Below are 19,931 nucleotides of genomic sequence, written 5' to 3'. Positions count from 1 at the left end.
ATTCAGGCTTACATCTGATCATTAATTCAACAAATATACAAATATATATATTGAACACCTGTGGTATAGCTGGTACAAGCTTACCGACTGGAGTCAGCATAGTGCTTGCATTCCAAGCACCAGGGTCTAGTAAGAGGGAAACAAGCAGTCATGACAGAAAAGTTCACAAAATGGGCTGCTCTCTGCGAGGTGGAGGCTGAAGCCAGCTTTCTTGTCTTCTTTAGTCTGATAGGTAAGCAAGTGTTGCCAAAATTCCTTCCCTGGAGGGATATAAACAAATTGTCTTGTCCTTGTAACATTCCAAGACAAACCAAAGGAAGATCCCAGCAAAATTCAGCCGGGGCAGCCAATGAGTTTCTTTGTCACTCATGTGACCTCTTACAGATGTGAGCACAAAGGAGCAGGAGGGCTTTACTGTGCCTCTAAACTGCTCAAAGTGGGGTTCAGTTGAAATTGTACTACTGTGTGCGAGGGAAGAACACTCCTGTAAGTGAGGATGTAGGCACTCAGGGCAGGTCTCTTTGCAGAAAGGATGAAGAAGTGGATTTGCTCAAATGGACTCAATTCCCCCCTCTCTTGACGTTCACAGGAGCTCATTCATTTGCCCCTTCTGATGAGGCTGCTGAGAGAGATGTTCTCAAGATGGACTTTCAGACACCAGGAGAATGGTGAGAGCCTGGTGGCCTTCCACATCTCCTAGGCTCAGAAAGTGGCAAAGCAAGCCGCCCTCTCTAAGGCAAGTGACCTGCTAGGGGCCTTCTCTCCTTAGCAGCTGGCCCTGGGCTGCATAGAGTTGTACAGACAGTGGCCATTGGCCTGGCATTCACCAGCAGAGAAACATGACTCGAAGCAGGGATGAAGGACCTGCGGGGGCAGAGAAGGGGGGGATGCTTATGTAAGTGGTTTTTAGACAGATGGAAAGCTCATTTTAATTGCATAAAAGGCAGTCTTCCTTGAGTAGAGATGTAGGTCCTTTGCAGACCTGTGAGGCACACATCTTCCTGCCTCTGTGGTTATAAATGACTTGTTATTTCCATGATAATTGGACACCTGTGTGTTGAGTTTTGTTTAGGCTACTGTGTTCTCAGCATTCTCCTGACTTGAGGCAAGTGTACCCTAGACCTAATGATGTCATCTGAGGACTTAACCTGTAAGTGATAGCTGAGTGTGGCTTTGAGAAGTGGAAGGTTAAGTTTTCAAAGCAGAATGCTGGGAGGAGAGAACAAGGCAAACATCAAGCAGGCATGCTCTGCTGATGGGCCGATCCCTAAAGGTTTCTGTATCGGAAGTGCAAAACATCTTGTGTGCAACCTGGGGCTACGTAGAAGGGTCACATCTTTATGAGGTAGAGTCCAGTGGAAGGTGGCTAGGCCCTGGGGCATCTTCTTATTTTATTTTTTATTAAAAATAATTTTTTTCCATAGAATATATTCTATGTTTTTTTTTTTTCCTTCAACTCCTTCCAGATCCCCGTCTTCCTCTCACCCCAATCCACACCGTTTCTTTCTCTCTCTCATTAGAAAACAGACATTAGAAACCAACACACAAATACCAGACTAGGACAAAATAAACAGGAAAAGAGTGAAAGAAAAAGCATAAGAATCATATATAGACACAATGACACACACATTCATACACACAGGAAACCCATAAAAATAAAATCAGAAACCATAATATATAAGGTGAGTAAAGAAAAATGCCCAGACTGAGCATTTTGAGACACAGAAAAGCTCTAAGAATACCAGACTTCCTTTTGGGTTGGCCATTGACTGCTGACCATAAGGCCTGACCTTAAAATGTGGTTTGACCCAATTTTTCCTTTATGATCAGTTATCAACTGGAGGCAGCTTTTAGGTTGGGGCTGGGGCTTCTGCCCACGCCCCATCTCAGCACTGGGACCCAGGTGGCTTAGATCTGTGCTGCTTCTCTGTGAGCTCATATGCACATCAGTCCTGTTGCTCTAGAAGGCCTCATTTGCCTGATGTCTTCCATCTGCCTTCTCTTCCACAGAGTTCCCTGAGCCTGAGGAGAGAGGGGGTTGATGGACACATCCCATTTATGACTTGTGTACCAAGGTCTCTCACTTTCTGCACACGCTCTCTGCATTTGCTCCCATCTACTGCAGGGGGAAGCTTCTTTGTAATGGCTGAGCAAGACAGTGACTTATGAGTAGAGCAGAGTGTCATTAGGGATTATGTTATTTCTACGTTCCTTTACCACAGTAATTCTCAACCTTCCTAATGCTGCGACCCTTTAATACAGTTCCTCATGTTGTGGTGACCCCCAACTATAAAATTATTTCCTTGCTACTTCAAACTGGAATTTTGTTACTCCTATAAACTATAATGTAAATATCTTATATGCAGTGTAGTTGATATGTGACCCCTGTCATTCAACCCCCAAAGGGGTTGGTTGTGATCCATAGGTTGTTCTGCTAAATCACTGCTTTAGCGGAACAGTAGTATTTGGGTTTCTACTAGGTCCCTTGCCTATCTAGTCTTGGCCATCCAAAAATGTCAGGCGTGGCTCCATTTCATGCAGTAGGCCTTAATTCCAATCAGATAGTGGTTGGTTAGTACCACAACTTTTGTGCCACTATTGTACACTAGTGCATCTTGCAAGCAGGTCACTATTGTAGAACAAAGGGTTTGTAGTTGGTTTGTGTGTAGTTGGTTGGTGAAGGCTCTAGGTAGGCACTGGCTCAACTCCTCCCTATTCAATAGGTTATGTAGGTGTTCAGTAATAGAGCCTTCAGAACAGTTTGTGGAGAACAAACAATGATCTTGGCAATAGCCTGTGTTGTTGGAGAGTTTCTATGGGGCTCCTCGTCACTTCTTCCTCCTCTTCCTCCTCCTCTTCCTCCTTCTCCATTGTTGTTTTGAGACATGGTCTTTCTATGTAGTTCTGGCTGTCCTGGAACTTACTATGTAGACCAGGTTGGCTATAGACTTACAGAGATGATCATGCCTCTGTTTCCCAAGTGCTGGTATTATATCACCAGGTCCAGATAATTTATCCTTTATTAAATACCCAGCCTCGTGAAATTTTTTTTTTTTTAAATAGCAACACCAAAACAGAATCAAACAAGTTGTTTTTGTTTTGTGTTGTTGTTGTTGTTGTTATTTTGCCTTAGTGGGGAGTACAACTTCAGGGGACCCATCATGTTCCGAATCTTAGCACCTTGAACTGCAACTTAGAAATGGTCCCTCATAGTCTCTCAGAGTTAGCAGTCTAAAACTAGGCTCCAGCACCTGTCTTTAGAGCTCCTCCAGGTTCAGATCTGGAAGCCATTAGTGGCCCATAGCTTATGACCACGGTGGCTTGTAGAGTGTAGCTTTACAGGAAGAAAATGCCTTGGTCCGAAGACTCTGTGAGACTCAGAAGAAAGCCTTTGGACCGGAGGCCACCATTGCAGCTACAGTCAAGGTGAAATTATTTATCTGAGCATGCTTATCAGCAACAGTCGATTAGGACCCAATCTTTGCCACCAGGAAGCCATAGGAGCAAATTGTTAAGCAGAACAAGGTTTTCCCAAGAAAGGAGAGTTTTGGTTCACCCCAAGAGGAGGCTCTTTGCCCATGCTTCCTCCATGCCGGGTGGGAGGAGGCTCACGTAATGTCCAGGTTTTGCAAGCAGTGTGCCACTTTGCTAATCTCTGGAGAACCCGTGTTTCACCCAGAGGGGCACAGCTAAGTGTTTTGTTAGGAGGATTGTATTGCAAGTGGCCTCAGACAAAACACCTCTCACTGACTTGTAATGATGCAGAATGAGGCAGGTTGGGACCATGTCTCCTAGAGCAAGGAGGGTCAAGGGGACACTTTTGGTCTAATATGTGGGCCCCTCCACATTTCTGTCCACAGAGATTAGAAGAAGGAGTTTCTCTTCTCCGTCTTTATTAGCTATCTTTTTGTCATGGTGGCAAAGGAGGAAAAACTGAGTAAACTCACAAGTTCAGAGGGTTCAGCCCTGTGCACTTGGGCAGGATATCATGTAGATGTGAGTGCCACAAGTGGAGAGTTATTTACTGACCTTCCCGCTCAAGGCAGGAATTAGAGAGACTGGAGGGGATGGGGACAAAATGCAGACTTCAAGGAACCCTAGCCTGTGACCTCCTTCCTGCAGCTTGGCCCTACCTCTTATAGTTCCTAGAGCCCTCTAAAATAGCTGCAGCAGCTGGTGAACTAGATTCCAGTGCAGGCACAGTTTCTGTGGACACTTCTCTTCGGGGTACCTTTCTTCCTGCCTTTTGTCCTTGTGGTTTCTACCTTTCCCTAGACACACTCAGTGCCTATGCCCTTGTCACTGCTATCTCTGATGCCCCTCACTCACTTGCTAGACTCTGGCTTGGCTTCCAGAGCATCCTGGCATGGAGCTGGGCAACTCAGGCCGGGAAGTCAGTCTGCTCACCTCTCAATCCTGAAGCCACCTCTTATCCTCTGGGACTTTGGCAAGTCCACCACCTAACAACTGTGGGTCTAGATCTTCTAATCTCACTCTTCTCTTGAAATAGTGTGCTATGAATCCCAGGCTGGCTTCACACTTCCTAGATAGTGATCGTGACCTTGGATCTCTGATCATCCTGTCTCCACCTTCCCAAGTCCTAGGATGACAAGTGCGGAACATCACACCCAGTTTATGTGGAGCTGGGATCACCACAATCTGCCAGCGGGCTAGGCAAGGACTCTACCAACTGAACTATATGCCCAGTTCTCAGTCTTGATTCTATTGTTAATGAGAGAGCAGGGAGATGGTCATAGCACCCCGTGTAAAGAATTGTTACAAGGTGAGTTAGTGAGCACAGATGAACTTCATGGAGAAGGACCTGGGCGTGGTCCAGAGACTCTGGTCATCATTTATTTTGTTACTTTTCTTCTCTTCAAACTCCAGCACAGTTGTTTTTCCCTTCATCTTCCTACACTTCCTTTTCTTAAAGCAGCACCTTGGCTGGCCGGTTTCCTTGTTCAACAACTCCCAGCAGGTCTTCAGTAAGCACTTGATTATATTCAAGCTCCTTAGTAGGATTATTCAAGGTTTCCTCTTCTTTGGAATATCTGGTGTGTGTGTGTGTGTGTGTGTGTGTGTGTGTGTGTGTTTGTGTGTGTGTGTGTGTATGTGTGTTTATGCTGGTGCTCCAGCTAGGGAAACATTCTACCGCAAGCCTTAAGCCAGCTGATTTTAACATTGGATTTCCTCACCACTCCCTGGTGTTGCTGTGCAAATGTAATCTGCTCCTGAACCAGCTCTGGCTGGCTCGGGGATTTGTCATAGGGCTTTGTCCTTCCTGTCCACTCTCCACCTGCCCAGGCTTCTGCCTGAAGAAGGAGTCTGCACATTAGGGAGGCCTGTCCTTGGTTTGCAGGCTTCAGGTAGCTATTCCAGACTTGCTGCTGGAGGTCAGACTCTGTGCTCACGCTGGGAGAGACAGCCCACTGGGAGATCGCATTCCAAGGTACATTTGTAAATTGTAGCAACGTGAAACCCAGCCGCTTTCAGCCTCATAAAAGGTTAATGTTCCATCACTATCCAAAGTGGCCTGATTTGCTGGCCTCCTGGTGACATTGCTTATACCATGTTGAGTTTGGTTTCTTCAAGGGCCAGCATTGTTCATCTTGATTTTAATTTAGGAAATGTGTCGAATCTGTTAGAGAGCACAAGGGGTCACTGCGTCTTACTGTTCCTGAATGCATGGGGTTTTAAAAGAATCACTTAAGGCTTCAGAGCTGGCAAAAAATGCACATCATGTTTTCTTAGAATGGAAAATCAGAATACAGAAATGCATTTGCAGTGTAATCTGTTAAGAAGTATCTTTTAGATTTATTTATTATGTATTTGGGTGTCTGGTCTGCACATATGTAGATGTATGAAACCTGCAGAGGTTAGAAGATGCAGCCGGACCCTATAGAAGTGGAATTATGGATCGTTGTAAGTCACCATGTGGGTTCTGGGAGCAGAATCCCAGGCCTCTTACCTGTGGAGCATCTTTGCATCCTACAACAATATAATTTCAACTCCACAAGAACAGGTCAGGTGAGGATACATGATTACCCACGTTGTCTGTGAAACTCAAACATCAGCTAGTAATGTTAGTAATTCCTCTTTGTGGTACCATATACATGTAACAAGCATGAGCTTAATCTGAGCCATTTGTCTTAGCCTTTGTGATTCAGTGTCATTTATCCCTGGCTTATGGGAGAAAAGAGTCAAGGAGCTGTCCAAAGTTTCACAACTCTGAGGGGATGGATGAGTGCCTTCTATGCCGTGCCCCCTTCTCTCACCTGCAGCCTGTTTTCTCTGTCTCCTGCTTTCTTATTAAGGCAAAACTGAACAGCTTTTCACGAATCAAGTAATACAAGCATAAGACAGATCATAAAGTAATGAGCAGAAGAAAACTGTAGGTTAAAAGTAGCTCAGAATGGAGTGGAGCATAGTGATATAGCATGTGCTTTATGGATACCAGGGGCCCTGGAGGAATGACTGCAGCCTTTCAGGAATCTCTTCCAAAACTTGATGCATCTTGTAGAACCTTTCTTCCTCTTCCATATGTTCTTAAGTCATACTGGAAGTTAGAACCTGCAAAAGTTGTGATCCTATACACCAGGAGGAAGGATTTCCTCTTGGAATTCAAGCTAATGACTGAGGGATTTGAACTGGGAATCTGAAAAGCTGTCTCAGCTGACAGAACTGGGCAGGCCCAATGGCCAGCAGTACCTATGTAGGCATCTCTTCTCCTAACTCTTCAAATGGCTTGTGTCCAGGAACACCTGAAAACCTTCTTTAAGAAAGCTGAGCTGTCAAACCACAGATGTAAATCTAGAAGGAGCAATGAGTGAGGGACTTCTCCTGCAGGCAAGCACTGTGAGCCTGTAAGACTGGACTGGGCAGTCTTCACAGACTACAGTGGAGCTACCAGCAGAGAATATAGGCAATTCTAACATTCCCATCTGATTGAAGGATTTATTGCTGTCCAACCGAGGTTTTAAAAATAACTTAGCTCAGAAGTGATTGCAGCCTCTATTGGACATTTAGTGCCACCACACCCACTTAAACTAGCGTGGTTAGTGTGAGGGGAGAGCATCCCAGCTGAAGAGATTTATCTTTCGCTTCTTTATTCGTTTACTTATTAATTTATACGGGGAATATTTGTCAAAAAAAAAAAACAACCGCATAAAGTTATTTGTTATAAAAGCCCAGTCAAGGGCATTGCCTCATACACGTGCTGATGGTCTACTTATAAAGTCTGTGTGAAATGTCCCTTTTAGAATTCAGGCTCAGAAGCACTCCTATTTCTCGTTTGAGTTATGCCAAATATTTTCTTTTCTGACCATAGCCACTTGACATCACTTCTCATCTTTTCCCGGCTGCTGGGGTGCCCAACATCGCTTTCTGGTTTGATGTTAATGATGCCGATACTGTTCAATGTTATTATTGGGTCAAATTCTCACTATATAGCCCAGTCGGGCCTTACAGTCACCATATGCGGTGGTTTAAATAGGAATGGCCTTCATAGGCTCATGTATTTGGATGCTTAGACCCTGGTGCTACTAGGGTTAGGGGCATGGCCTTCTTGGAGGGTAGGGCAGGCTTCCTGGTGCTTGAGGATCTGGATGTAGGGCTGGATCTCCGCTCTTTCTCTAGTACCATGTCTGCCTGCGCGCTGCCATGCTTCCTGCCATGCTGATGATGGGCTAAATCTCTGAACTGTAAGCTGGCCCAATTAAATGTTGTGCCTTATAAGAGTTACTGTGGCATCCCTTCACAGCAATAGAACACTAAGACAGCAGATAGCTCAGACTGGCCTGTAACTCACTATTGACTTTACGGCAGCCTCAAACTCACAGTGATTCTTCTGTCTCAGGCTCCCGAGGCCTAGATTCACAGGTGTGCATTATTGTGCCCAGCTTCAGAGTTATTTTATTTATTTATTTATTTATTTATTTTTGCTCAGCATTAAGCACTGTGTTAGTTTCATACTTGATATGTTGAATTCTCTCTCTTTTAGTGGCCATGGCTTTCTGCTTTAGTATACCTTGATTTCCTTGAACGGTCATCTCAACTCTTTTTGGAGAAAGGTTATGGGGAAGGGGTTCAGCGTAAGACACAATGCTCCTGTCCTCATCAACTTCTTTCTGTTGGAAGTAGTTAATGGGAGGGGTGTGTGTGTGTGTGTGTGTGTGTGTGTGTGTGTGTGATTAACATTGTGAGTGAACGCAGCACTATCTGTACACTTTCAAATGGTTGGTGTTAGGTTAGGTGAATCAATTTAAAACACAAAACCAAACGAAACCAAAAAAAAAAAAAAAAAAAAGTGTGTGTGGCCAGGCCTGTTGGCAAACACCTTTGATCTCAGCACTTGAGAGATAAAGGCAGGTGGAGCTCTGTGAGTCCTAGGCTAGCCTGGTCTACAAAGAGAGTTTCAGGACATCCAGGGCTGTTACACAAAATAAACCCTGTCTCAACAAAACAAAACAAAACAACAGCAACAAAACTCAACAAAACAAAAAGTGTATGTGAGTGTGTGTGTGTATGTGTGTGTGTGTGTATGTGGTATATGTGTGTGTATGTGTGTGTGTGAGAGAGAGAGAGGGGGGTGGGGGAGGACCAACTGATCCTATTGAGATAAGGATGAGTCATAGCTGGAGATAGTGATTTCCATAAGCCTTCTAGGAAGCATGGAAAGCCCCCCTTTGACTCGGGGAGATAAATAGTACTGGACCTGTGTACCAGATGATTGTGCAGCTTCAGGACCTCGCTTTGCATCTTCATCCCTTTGACAGTCAACTTTAAAAATGAAACTTTTGTTATATAAAATGTGGAAAGATCAAGAAGATAATACTACTGTTGTAAGCAGCCCAAACTACTGCCGTTTTCTGCCTCCCTTAGAGTTCTGCATTGACTTATTCATGTATGTGTTCCACCTCTAGTCTATCTATCTCTCCCAAAATGTGGTCCTCAGGATGTCAAGCTTATGATTAAGCAAGTGTAGGAACTGGGTCACCCTAGAACCTCTTCTCAGAGATTTTCAGGTATAGTATCATATTAAAAGATTCAACAAAACCCTGGGGCCCAGGGTTATATGATAGTTTGGTGGTAGGTCACTTGCCTGGCATGCATGGTCTAATTAATTCCCAGCAAGTAAACACACAAAGAAATGAGATTTGAGAAGCTTGGTAGCCAAGAAGATCAATTTGCTGTTATTAGTCTTGACTTTTTTCAATGTTTGTAAACATGGAGTTCTTGGAGTATGGGGAGATAGCTCCGTGGTTAAAGAACCTGCTGTGTAAAGAAGGGGACCAGAATTCTGACTCCCCAGAATGCACATAAATGCTGGCCGTGCATGAAAGTCCACTAGTGTTTGTATCCTTAGAAGGCAGAGGCTGGGTGCTTCTAAGAACAAGCTCTCTAGTGAGCCCAGCCATATCATTGAGCTCTGGATTTGATTGAGACCCTGACTCAGAAGAATATGGTGAAAGATATCAGACCTTCAACCTTGGGCTTCCATAGGCATGTGTGCACACACATACTGCACACATACACACCACACTGTATGCACATACACACACACTGCACACTGTATACACACAAACACATAAAAAGAAGAAAAAATATGGAATTTTCATTTCTTATAACTCAAGGAATTAATCCAGAAAGTTGATGGAGCCAAAAAAAAAAAAAATCCTTGACCTTGAGTCCTATGCATAGATGCAGTAGAGTATTTTAATAGTTTCAATGGGGTTAGTATTTCTCCATATTAGCCATGTTCTCCTAAAAGATAATTTTAAAAGATTTTAAATTAAATTAAATTAATTAATTAATTTTTTGGGACAAGGTTTCTCTGTGTAGCCCTGGAATTTGCTCTGTACATTAAGCTGATCTCAAACTCAGAGATCCACCTGCCTTTGCCTCCTGAGTGCTGGATTAAAGGTGCATCACCACTGCCCAGCTTTTAGTTCTTGTTGTACAAATATTTTTCTATTTGATGTATATGTAGTATTTTGCCTGCATGTTTGTGCACATGTGTATAGTTTCAACAGAGGCCAGAAGAGGACATCAGATTCTCAGTAATTGAAGCTACAGATGGTTGGGAGCCACCATGTAGATGCTGCTAATCCAACCCAGGACCTCTGGAAGAGTAGACAGTGCTCCTAACTCTAAAGAATCCGTCTATCTCATAAAACATAATTTTAAATGGTTACATACCGTTCTTTTGGATATCCTGTGACTTGGGGTAGCTCTACTCTACTACTAGGAGCTTGGAATTTTTCCACTTAGTACTTCCATAACTGTGTGTGTGTGTCTATGTGTGTGTGTTTAGGAGCCTGTTAAAAGTACTAGGGACAGAGGGAGGACAAAGAACATAGAAAGTCAAAAGGACTGGGGTCTGGACACTGAATTGTTTTTTTTTCTTTTTTCTCTTTTCTTTTCTTCCTTTCTTTCTTTCTTTTCTTTCTTCTTCTTCTTTTTTTTTTTTTTTGTTTGTTTTTCGAGACAGGGTTTCTCTGTGCAGTCCTTGCTGTCCTGGAACTCACTCTGTAGACCAGGCTGGCCTCGAACTCAGAAATCCGCTTGCCTCTGCCTCCCAAGTGCTGGGATTACAGGCATGTACCACCACTGCCCAGCTGAATTGGGTTTTAAAATAATTGTTTAATCTTATATGTTTGTGGTGAGAATTCATGCCTATTTCCTAAACTGTTTCATTTTTATTGTGTTTATATTATAAATTAACTAGTTATATTTTGGTTATGGTAAGAAGTCTTGATAGAGGTCAGATTTCTTTAAAATAAATATAAGATGCCCTGGGGAGCTCAGCAGTAAAATACTTTCTTTGCGGGCATGAGGACCTGAGTTCACACACACATCTCTAGGCATGGTGGCACACACACAGAAATGTAGCACTAGGGAGGGGGGGACAGGAGTATCTCTGGGGTTCTCTGGCTAGCCAGCCTAGCCCACTTGGTGAGTTCCAGGCCAGTAAGGGACTCTCTCAGCAAAAGAAAGAGGCGGACAGTACCTGAGAAACGATACCTGATATTGTCCTCTGACTTACACACACTCCAGTCATATACACTCATACACACACACTCACATAACACTCTCACACACACTCACATATTCACATACTCACATACATATGCACACACACTCACACATTCTCACACTCACATACATACACACACACACACTCATACATTCTCGCACTCACATACTCACACACACACACACACACACACATCTACACAGACACAAACATACTCACAAAAAGAAATATAAGCATTTACAAAAATTAGATATTAACAACAAACCAAACTAAACAAACAAACAAAAAACCCGAAAAAAACCTTTGCCACTGAGATCCTGCTCTGGACTTCTCTTCTCTCCCCAGTCCTTGTGATGTCCATTGAAAGAATTAAGAGTAAGGGCACAGAGCAAAAGGCAGAAGACGGAGTTCACTGCCAAGTGAAGGAACATACTCCTCTCAGGGATGAGGGTAGAGAGCGGCCCAGGGGACCATCGTGTCAGTCTGGGCTGTACGCTGTTTCTAAAGGCTCCAGAGTCTGCAGCTCTTCCTAGGGACTTCCCCTTTCCAGGTGACTGACAGGCCCATTACAGGAGGGAGCATCAGGGTGCCCTGTTCTTCCTCAGAAGGCCTCCAGCTATGCAGTTTACCTTGACAGTTCCTGCTGCCAGGTTTAGATAGTTATCTATTAATGACTTCCTGGGCAGTTCAAGATGTCCCATCTCCGTCCATGCCCAGGTCCCGCTCCTCTGACCAGGAATCACAGTCCGGTAGGTTTAGTCTTTCTAGGCTGTTGGTTGTGAGGGAGAGCTGCAGCCCCACTGCTCTTCAAGCCAGCAGGTGTCTAAGCAGCTACCTGACTCCAGACATGGTGATGTTGAGGCAGCCGAAGCGTGGGGAAGTCACAGTGACCCAGGCTTCGCTGGAGACTGGCCAGCAGGGACGCTTCAAGCTGCTGCTTTCTTTGAAAGAGCCTCATTAATGAGCGTTCTGCTTTGGGTCCTTAGCCTGCTTCTCTTCCTTAATTTCTTCCATCAATTTGCAATTCCAGGGACAGCCAAGGAGGACTTGGCAGAGAGTTGAGTTTGGTCTTGAACGAGGAATGATCTCTGGGTACACAGTAGCATAGGGACAGGGCGTGTTTAGGAAGCTGACTCATTGTAGGCCACAGCCAGCCTTTCCGTCATCATGAGAGGAGACACTTTTAATGGGAAGAAATAGCACTTGGAACCAATAAATATAAATGAATTCATTGTGAAGCTGTTTGGCCAGTGACAGTATCTGGGAATTGGAGACATATTTCTCCTTTCCTCTCTGGTGGCTGTGAAAAGCAAATTGCTGTAACAGACACCAGCAAACAGCAGCAATAAAAACTAAAGCCATGGGTAGGACAGAATGGAGGGGCTGGGGTCGGGGAGCAAAGAAATAGACACTGAAACTTGTGAAGCGCAGGTGGATTCTCAAAGTGAGCAAGTGAGACATGCTGCTTTTATTTCCTTAGGAGAGGATCAATGAGAATGTAATCAAGTTTGGAAGGTAACCATGGCAACAGGAGAAACAGTAAGCAGGCCATTGTGCATAGTAGTCAGAACAGAATTGCAACCAGAGGGGTTATCACATCCATGGTCCCCCTCCCTTCCCTTCCCTCTCCCCCTCTCTCTCCTCTCCATCTCCATCTCCCTCTTCCTGTATTCCTGTTTCTCTCTGTGTGTGTGTCTGTCTCTCTCTGTGTGTCTCTGTCTCTGTCTGTGTCTCTCTCACTCCTTCTCTAAGCCTCACTGGGGAGGGACTCTGCAATGACGAGAAAGGCGTGTGGCTGCAGGTCCTTGTCCCTGGAGTTCTGGCGCCCTGTTAGGCGTGGATTCTTCTCTTCTCTGCAGCATTCCCCTGGGCACTACAGTTTTGCTAAGACTGGGGATGACTGAGGTCTTTCTGTAGGGAGACAGCAAGGAGAGCGACAGATGGCAGCTGGGATGTGCAGAATCAAATACAGATGCCCAGGGGACGGACTGGGGACTTTACAGAGGGAGTAGAAGCAGCTAATTTTTACTCTTTACCTACACCTTGCCTGAGTCACACCGCATACAGAGAATCCAACCCCACCCTGACTGCTGACAGTGAACTTAGGCCTTTAAGGTCCCCCCAAAGTCATGCACCAGCACCACCTACCTAGAGTGATGTTTGTAATGCTCACTAGCTGTAGGCCTACGGTATCTTTAAAAAGAAGTTATTTATATTATTTGTGTGTGTGTGTGTGTGTGTGTGTGTGTGTGCATGTGTACCTACTTGTATGCAGATGCTCACCCAGGCAGTAAGTGTGCAATTACAGGCAGTTGTGAGCCACTTGGTATGGGTGCTGGGAACTGAACTTGGGTCCTCTGAATCTCCCCAAATAAGTGATTAAAAAAAAAACCCTTCTACTTTATTGAAAATCGATTTTCTTTTTCCTCACATACTACATCCTCGTTACAGTTTTCCTTTTCTCTACTCCTCCCAGTCCCTGCCTATGTCCTCTCCTGTCTGGATCCATGCCCTTTCTTTTATTAGAAAACAGATTACTAAGAAATAGAATAAAATAAAATAAAATAATTAAACAAAAAGTAACACAATGAAGTTAGGCAAGACAAAGAGAAGGAAGAGAGCCCAAGAGAAGGTACAAGAATCAAAGACCCATTCGTTACACACTCAAGAACCCCATAAAAACTATAAACAAGAAGCCATACTGTATAAGCAGAAGACCAGGGACACACCCAGGCAGCCTGGGGCCTGCTGCCTCAGTTTCTGTGAGTTCATATGAGCTTGGACCAAGTTGGTTTAGACGTCCTTGGTTGTGTGTGTGTGTGTGTGTGTGTGTGTGTGTGTGTGTGTGTGTGTNTGTNTGTCTGTCTGTCTGTCTGTCTGTCTGTCTGTCCCTTCATCCCCTCAGGCTCTTATACTCTTTCTGCCTCTTCTTGCACAGGGTTCCTTGAGCCCAGAGGGAAGGGATTTGATGGAGACATCTCATTTAGGGCTGAGGGTTCCAAGGCCATTCGCTTTCTATGTAATGTCTGGCTGTGGGTCTCTGCAGTTATTCCCCATCTGCTGCAGGAGGAAACTTCTCTGATGATGCCGAGCAAGGCACTGATCAACAATGAGAGCAGAATGTCATGAGGAGTCATTCTTTTAGTAGAACAGTATTAGTTTGTTCCTGGGCCATCTAGTCTCGGGTTCTTGGCTACCTTAGCAGTGCTGGATATGGACTCCATTTCATGGCGTGAGCCTAAAGTCAAATCAGATATTTGTAGGTCACTCCCACAAGCTTTGTACAGGCATTGCCCTAGCATATTTTGTAGGCATGACACTATTGTAGACCAAAAGGTTTATGGCTGGCTTAGTGTTTTATGTTCCTCTTGTAGTAGTATGCAGAGTACCTTTCTGTACCAAAGATGCTAGAACATGGGGGTGAAGGCTCTGCATAGGTGTTGTCTTCCGCAATGGGACCCAGATCAGAGAGTGTTCTTAACCACTGAGCCACCTCTCTATTCCACAAGTACCTCTTTTAATTTCCACACTGTGGGAATTATGGAACTGTCACTGGATTTAAGTTCACGGATTGTGCAAAGAATATAAGAAAAAGTTCAAGCCTACTTGTAGACCTTGGCTGTGCGAGGTTCCTTGAATCATGAGGAACTAGGCTCACAATGTATTGTTTGGTGCCAGGTTCAGTGGACTTGGGTGGTTTGCAAGATGATCCTTGCTCTCAAGGAAACTACTCAGAGACCAAGTAGAGAATATGTGTATGTATATATTCAGGGACTTAGACTAATTGAACCAGGTTACGATGGAAGGATGAAGCTCTGAGAATCACAGGAAACTCCAACTTCTGGGAATGGTGGGGATGGGTCAGGCAAAGATCATGTCAACTACTTTGATTTTGACCTACCACTGTCTTCAAGCAGAAAGAAACACCCACATAGCTCATTGAACATGAAGAAGTCCAGCTGGTGCCTACATAGAGCCCACACCTATAGAGGGAACAGCATCTTTGGTACCACAAGAAAGCCACCTGGAGGGAGAAGATATTCCTTTAGACTCTTAGAAGTTGCTCAAGAGATAGGTATGAATATTTGGATGACTGAATAAGCAGATGTATCCAGGGTTGAAAGTAGGACTCAAAGAAGAAATAACTTTCCTAAGGACACATTGTGCACAGACAAACAGAAAAGTAGGAATTTAGGCCCAAGGGCCTCCTCCTCTCATCTTATTCCTGCCACACACAGTGTTTGCTGGATGATGGAATGGAAAACAATAAGAAAAATTGCACTGAAGAGAGAATCAGCCCTTGTTGGTAGACTGTTCCCACTGTTATAGTCAACTTCACATTAGTGAGTATCTTAGTTAGGGTTTCACTGCTGTGAACAGATACCGTGACCAAGGCAAGTCATAAAGAATGACATTTAATTGGGGCTGGCTTACAGTTTCAAAGGTTCAGTTCATTATCATCAAGGAGGGGAGCATGGCAGCATCCTAGCACGCATGGTGCAGGAGGAGCTGAGAGTTCTACATCTTCATCTGAAGGCTGCAAGTGGAAGACTGACTTCCAGGCAGCTAGGACAAGGGTCTTAAAGTCAATACCCACAGTGCCACACCTACTCCAAAAGGCCACACTTACCCAAACAGGACCACACCTTCTAATAGTGCCACTCCCCGGGCAGAGCATATACAAACCATAACGGTGAGTGAAAACACTGCTAATTTGTACTGATAATGGTTTTTCAAACAATTCCAAGGGTGGTGTCACCTGTAAGGGTGTTTGCAGCTAAACATGGCAACCTGAGTATGATCCTTGGTCCCTATGGTGGGAGGAGAGAAGTGTCACCTAAGAGTTGTTCTTTGTCTCTCACACAGGTATAATGGCACACACCCACCAAACGAATGGAATAAATAAAAACCCCGAACAACTCTTGGGCCCTCTCCTCATTGTCTGACATCTCTGTGGTAGTGCTGATGCCATGGTATGATTAGTCCTTGAAAATACCTTTTCAACTCACTCTGTTTGGGTTCAGATTTAGAAGCAACTGATGAAGCCCATTTGCCATATGGGTGAGTGAACTTTTTTAAGTAGGTGCTTTGCATCCTGGTAGCTCCAGGAGCTGTTGTCATAGCAACAGTCTCCTTGAGTTACAAAAAGCACCATCCATGAAACCAATGGCAATGTAGGTCATGAGTGAAAGAGGGTTTGGTGGCCTCTCCTTGAAGCCCAGTTCGGCTAGAACATTCTGTACTTGGAATGAGTCCTTGGGCGGGGAGAGGAGGCAGAAGTACGGTGAGGGGAGATGGGCAAGACCTGTATCTTGCATTGAGTTTCAGAACGTTAAGGGCCTACATTGGCTGATCCTGGGAGGTGGCTTTTGGGTTGAGACTATAGAAGGCTGGATGTGTCCCAGCATCCCAACTGCATGGAGGGAGGCGTGCTCCTGAGTTCCAAGTCTATCCTGTGTTAGTTCATGAAGGCTCCTATCAAATATGAGTATAAAAGTTTAGAGACCTCAGCTTCAAACTGAGACTGGAAATGTGTCAAGGAACACTATGTATTCAGTCACCCAGCACACACAAAGTCTCGTTTTTGTACTGGTACTAGGGTGGCTGTGGGCAGCTTCACTGTGCTATGACCCCTAGCTCCCCCAGGAAGGTTTTGTACTTGATTTAATGCTTGTCTGACTCTGTCTTAAAACTCAGAACTATTTTTCTACCAGGGGGCTGCCTCTTTAATTTGCACTGAGAGTGTAACGGTCACTAAGCCCAGCACAACTCCTGCCCTTTGATGCTGATGGGACAGTGGGAGAGGGAGAAGGGCACCCAATCACGACACAGGACCCTGCTGCACTAGATCGGTGGTTTGGCCCACACAGAACAGTGGAGCTCTTTAGTGCCAGGAGAGAAGATGGAGTGTCCTGTTACATACAGCTCCCTGGCTCACCTCACTATAGTCAGAATGGCGTAGATGGGAGGGAGCAATGTTGGCTTCTGAGAAAGGATGGTCTCTCTCTCTCTCTCTCTCTCTCTCTCTCTCTCTCTCTCTCTCTCTCTCTCTCTCTCTCTCTCGTTTGACATGGTTTCAGAGTTACTGAAAATTAAAACAATTATACCATAAGTTCTCATCAACCCTTTACCTAGATATTTCAGATAGTACTTTTAAATTCATGTATGTATGTGTGCATGTATGTACGTATGCATGTGCACACGTGGCATGATGTACTACAGACAACTTGCAGGAGTTGATTCCTTCCTTCCACTGTGTGGGTCCTGGGGGTTGAACTCAGGTTGACAGGCTTTATGACAGGAGCCTTTACCTCCTGAACCATCTCGGTAGCCCACAGATAACATTTTTTTTTTTTTTTTTTTTGTAAACCAGGTATCCTGCATGCCCCTGTCTCCTATATGATGGCTACTTTTAATTGTCAAATGGAGACCTAGAATCACCTAGGAGAGGGTGTATGCCTATGCCAGATTATATTGATTAAGTTAATTGAGGTGAGCCTATGGCAGATTATTTTGATTAGGTGTTAATTGAGGTAGGAAAACTCGACCATTGTGAGTGGCACCCTTTCCTGGGCTGAGATGGTACCCTCATCCTGCGTCACATGCAAAAGAGAGAGTGAGCTCAACCTGACCAGCTTGAGACTCACTGCTATGACTTCCTTGGTATACAGACCATAAAATCTGGGAGCCAGATTAACCCTTTCTTCCTTAAACTACTTCTGGTTAAAAAAAAGAAAAAGAAAGAAAGAAAGAGAGAGAGAAAGAAAGAAAGAAAGAAAGAAAGAAGAAAGAAAAAAAGAAAGATGCAGTTTGATCCTAAGTTATAAGCATGATGCAATGGCCCTTTGTTGCAGCTGTGGACTAAATGTTTACAGATCTTCAAATTCAAATATGAAAGCCTCTGCTCCAAGATGGTCTGGGGAGGAGGGTATTTTGTGAAGGTTATGGGGTGGAGCCTTCATGAATGGTGTTAGTGACCCTATAAGAAGACCCAAGATGGCAGTGAGAGAACCCACCTCCTTCGTTTTTCTTTCAGACTCCTATGGGGTTCTACAAGCCAGGTGAGTGATTCCCCGGGACCCAAGTGACACAGCTCCTTCACCTTGGCTTTCCTAGCTCTGGAATAAGTAACTGGAATAAGTAATTTTGTATTGCTTATCCCACCCAGTCTAAGGTATTTTTGTTCTATCAGCCCAAACTAAGGAAGCTGGCACATACCCAGCAGTCTCCCTCCCTGAGACACGACCATTCTCTCAGAAGTTGTTGAAGCAGGCAATCAACGTTTGTATGGGATTTTGTAATTTACAAATCTTATTTAGATATTCTTTATTATGCTCATGATGTTCTTTGTAGCAAACACAAGCCCGCTATCATATCTATTTAGTCTTCTTTAATTTGGATCAGTTCCCAGTATTTCTGTTTTCCATGGTATTGATATTCTCGAGGCACTCTGGTTCTTTTTTTTTTTTTTAATTTCAATTCTAGCATATTAAGGTTTAACAAATCAATCTGTCGATCAATCAATTCACTCTTTTTAGATGTACATTTTTTTTTTGTTGTTGTTGTTCTCTGGCAAATGATTTTATTAAAAGACCTCCTACTTTGAGTCTGTTGATACTTTTGTGTGTCAAGGTTCACACTGTGTTGAATGCCCCAAGAAGGCATGCTGCCTTTTGCTCCATGCTTCGTGGCGGGAAGTGTGTGTGGATGAACTGTCCCAACACTGTGGAGGCTGACTTTGGAGCTCCTAGGTTTTCCATGGCCAGGCTCTTTTGTGGGGAGACACCTTCGGACCGTGTCGATAGTCCATTATGTTCTCGTTCTTACCCATCAGCTGCTCATTTGTGGCTGCTCAGCGCCGACAGCTCCTACTTTGCTTGTTTTCTTAACTCTACGTTTCTACTTCTTGGTTGTCTTGCTGTTGTGAGGAAAATTTCTGGGAGGATTAGGATTAGCTGTTAATCTGACAGAGTCCGGAATTATCTGGGAGCAGGGCCCCTCTTTCAGTTGCATTCTTGGAGGGGAGCAGACCTGTCCACTGTGGGTGGCACCATTCCCTGGCTGGAATCCTAGACTGTCTAAATGAGGAAAGGGAACTGAGCAGCAATGTGACTTGTCACTCTCTGCTTCCAGTTTGTGAATGCAAAGTGAGTGAATTTCAGCTCCTGCTGCCTTCAGTTCACTGCCATGGTGGACCCTGAACTGTAAGCTAGAATAAACCTGTTTTCTCTTATGTTGGTGTTTTATTACAACCAAAAAAGAAAGGGAGACAACATCTCTCCTCACTGATTATTAATTAAGTGTAGTGTATTCTGATTGGTTCCCTTCCATAGGTTATATCCTTGTTTATTTTGATGTTCAAATTAGTTTAGACTCGGCCCCAGGAAACTTGGCCATATTTTGTCACATCTTCATCAACCTTTGAGCGTTTCTTTACTTCCTGCAGTAGTAGACATTTTTAAGTTCACAGTGCACACTTTGTGTTCCACTCTCCAAACAAGGCTGCAATTTTCCTCAACGTTCATCATCTTAGTTTCCAGATTTCTCCAAAGTCATGACATCAATCCCAAACATGTAAAATTGTATGTAGGGGACCTACCTTGGTCCTTTCCCCTTTTAGATGAATCTAAAGTGATTTACTGAAGAGCCATACAATGAGACGTATGAAGAAGATTTTTCGGAAGGAAGTAAAATGATGAGAGCGAAGGAGAAAACAGGCACATGAGCCACGGAAGTTTCAGGGGGTGCATCTGCATCTGGCTGAATTAAGATGGGAATCACTCCAGATGCTTGGTACAGAGACCTCCAGGAACTCTGGTGTGCTGGTAAAAGCAGCCACCACAGGAAGAGTACTCAGACACGTTGTAAGAGTAGACAGCCTTGGGGTTCATTCAAC

Source organism: Mus pahari, chromosome 8 (genome assembly GCF_900095145.1).
Source record: "Mus pahari chromosome 8, PAHARI_EIJ_v1.1, whole genome shotgun sequence".
In the NCBI taxonomy this organism is placed as follows: Eukaryota; Metazoa; Chordata; class Mammalia; order Rodentia; family Muridae; genus Mus; species Mus pahari.
This window is presented reverse-complemented; position numbering follows the sequence as displayed.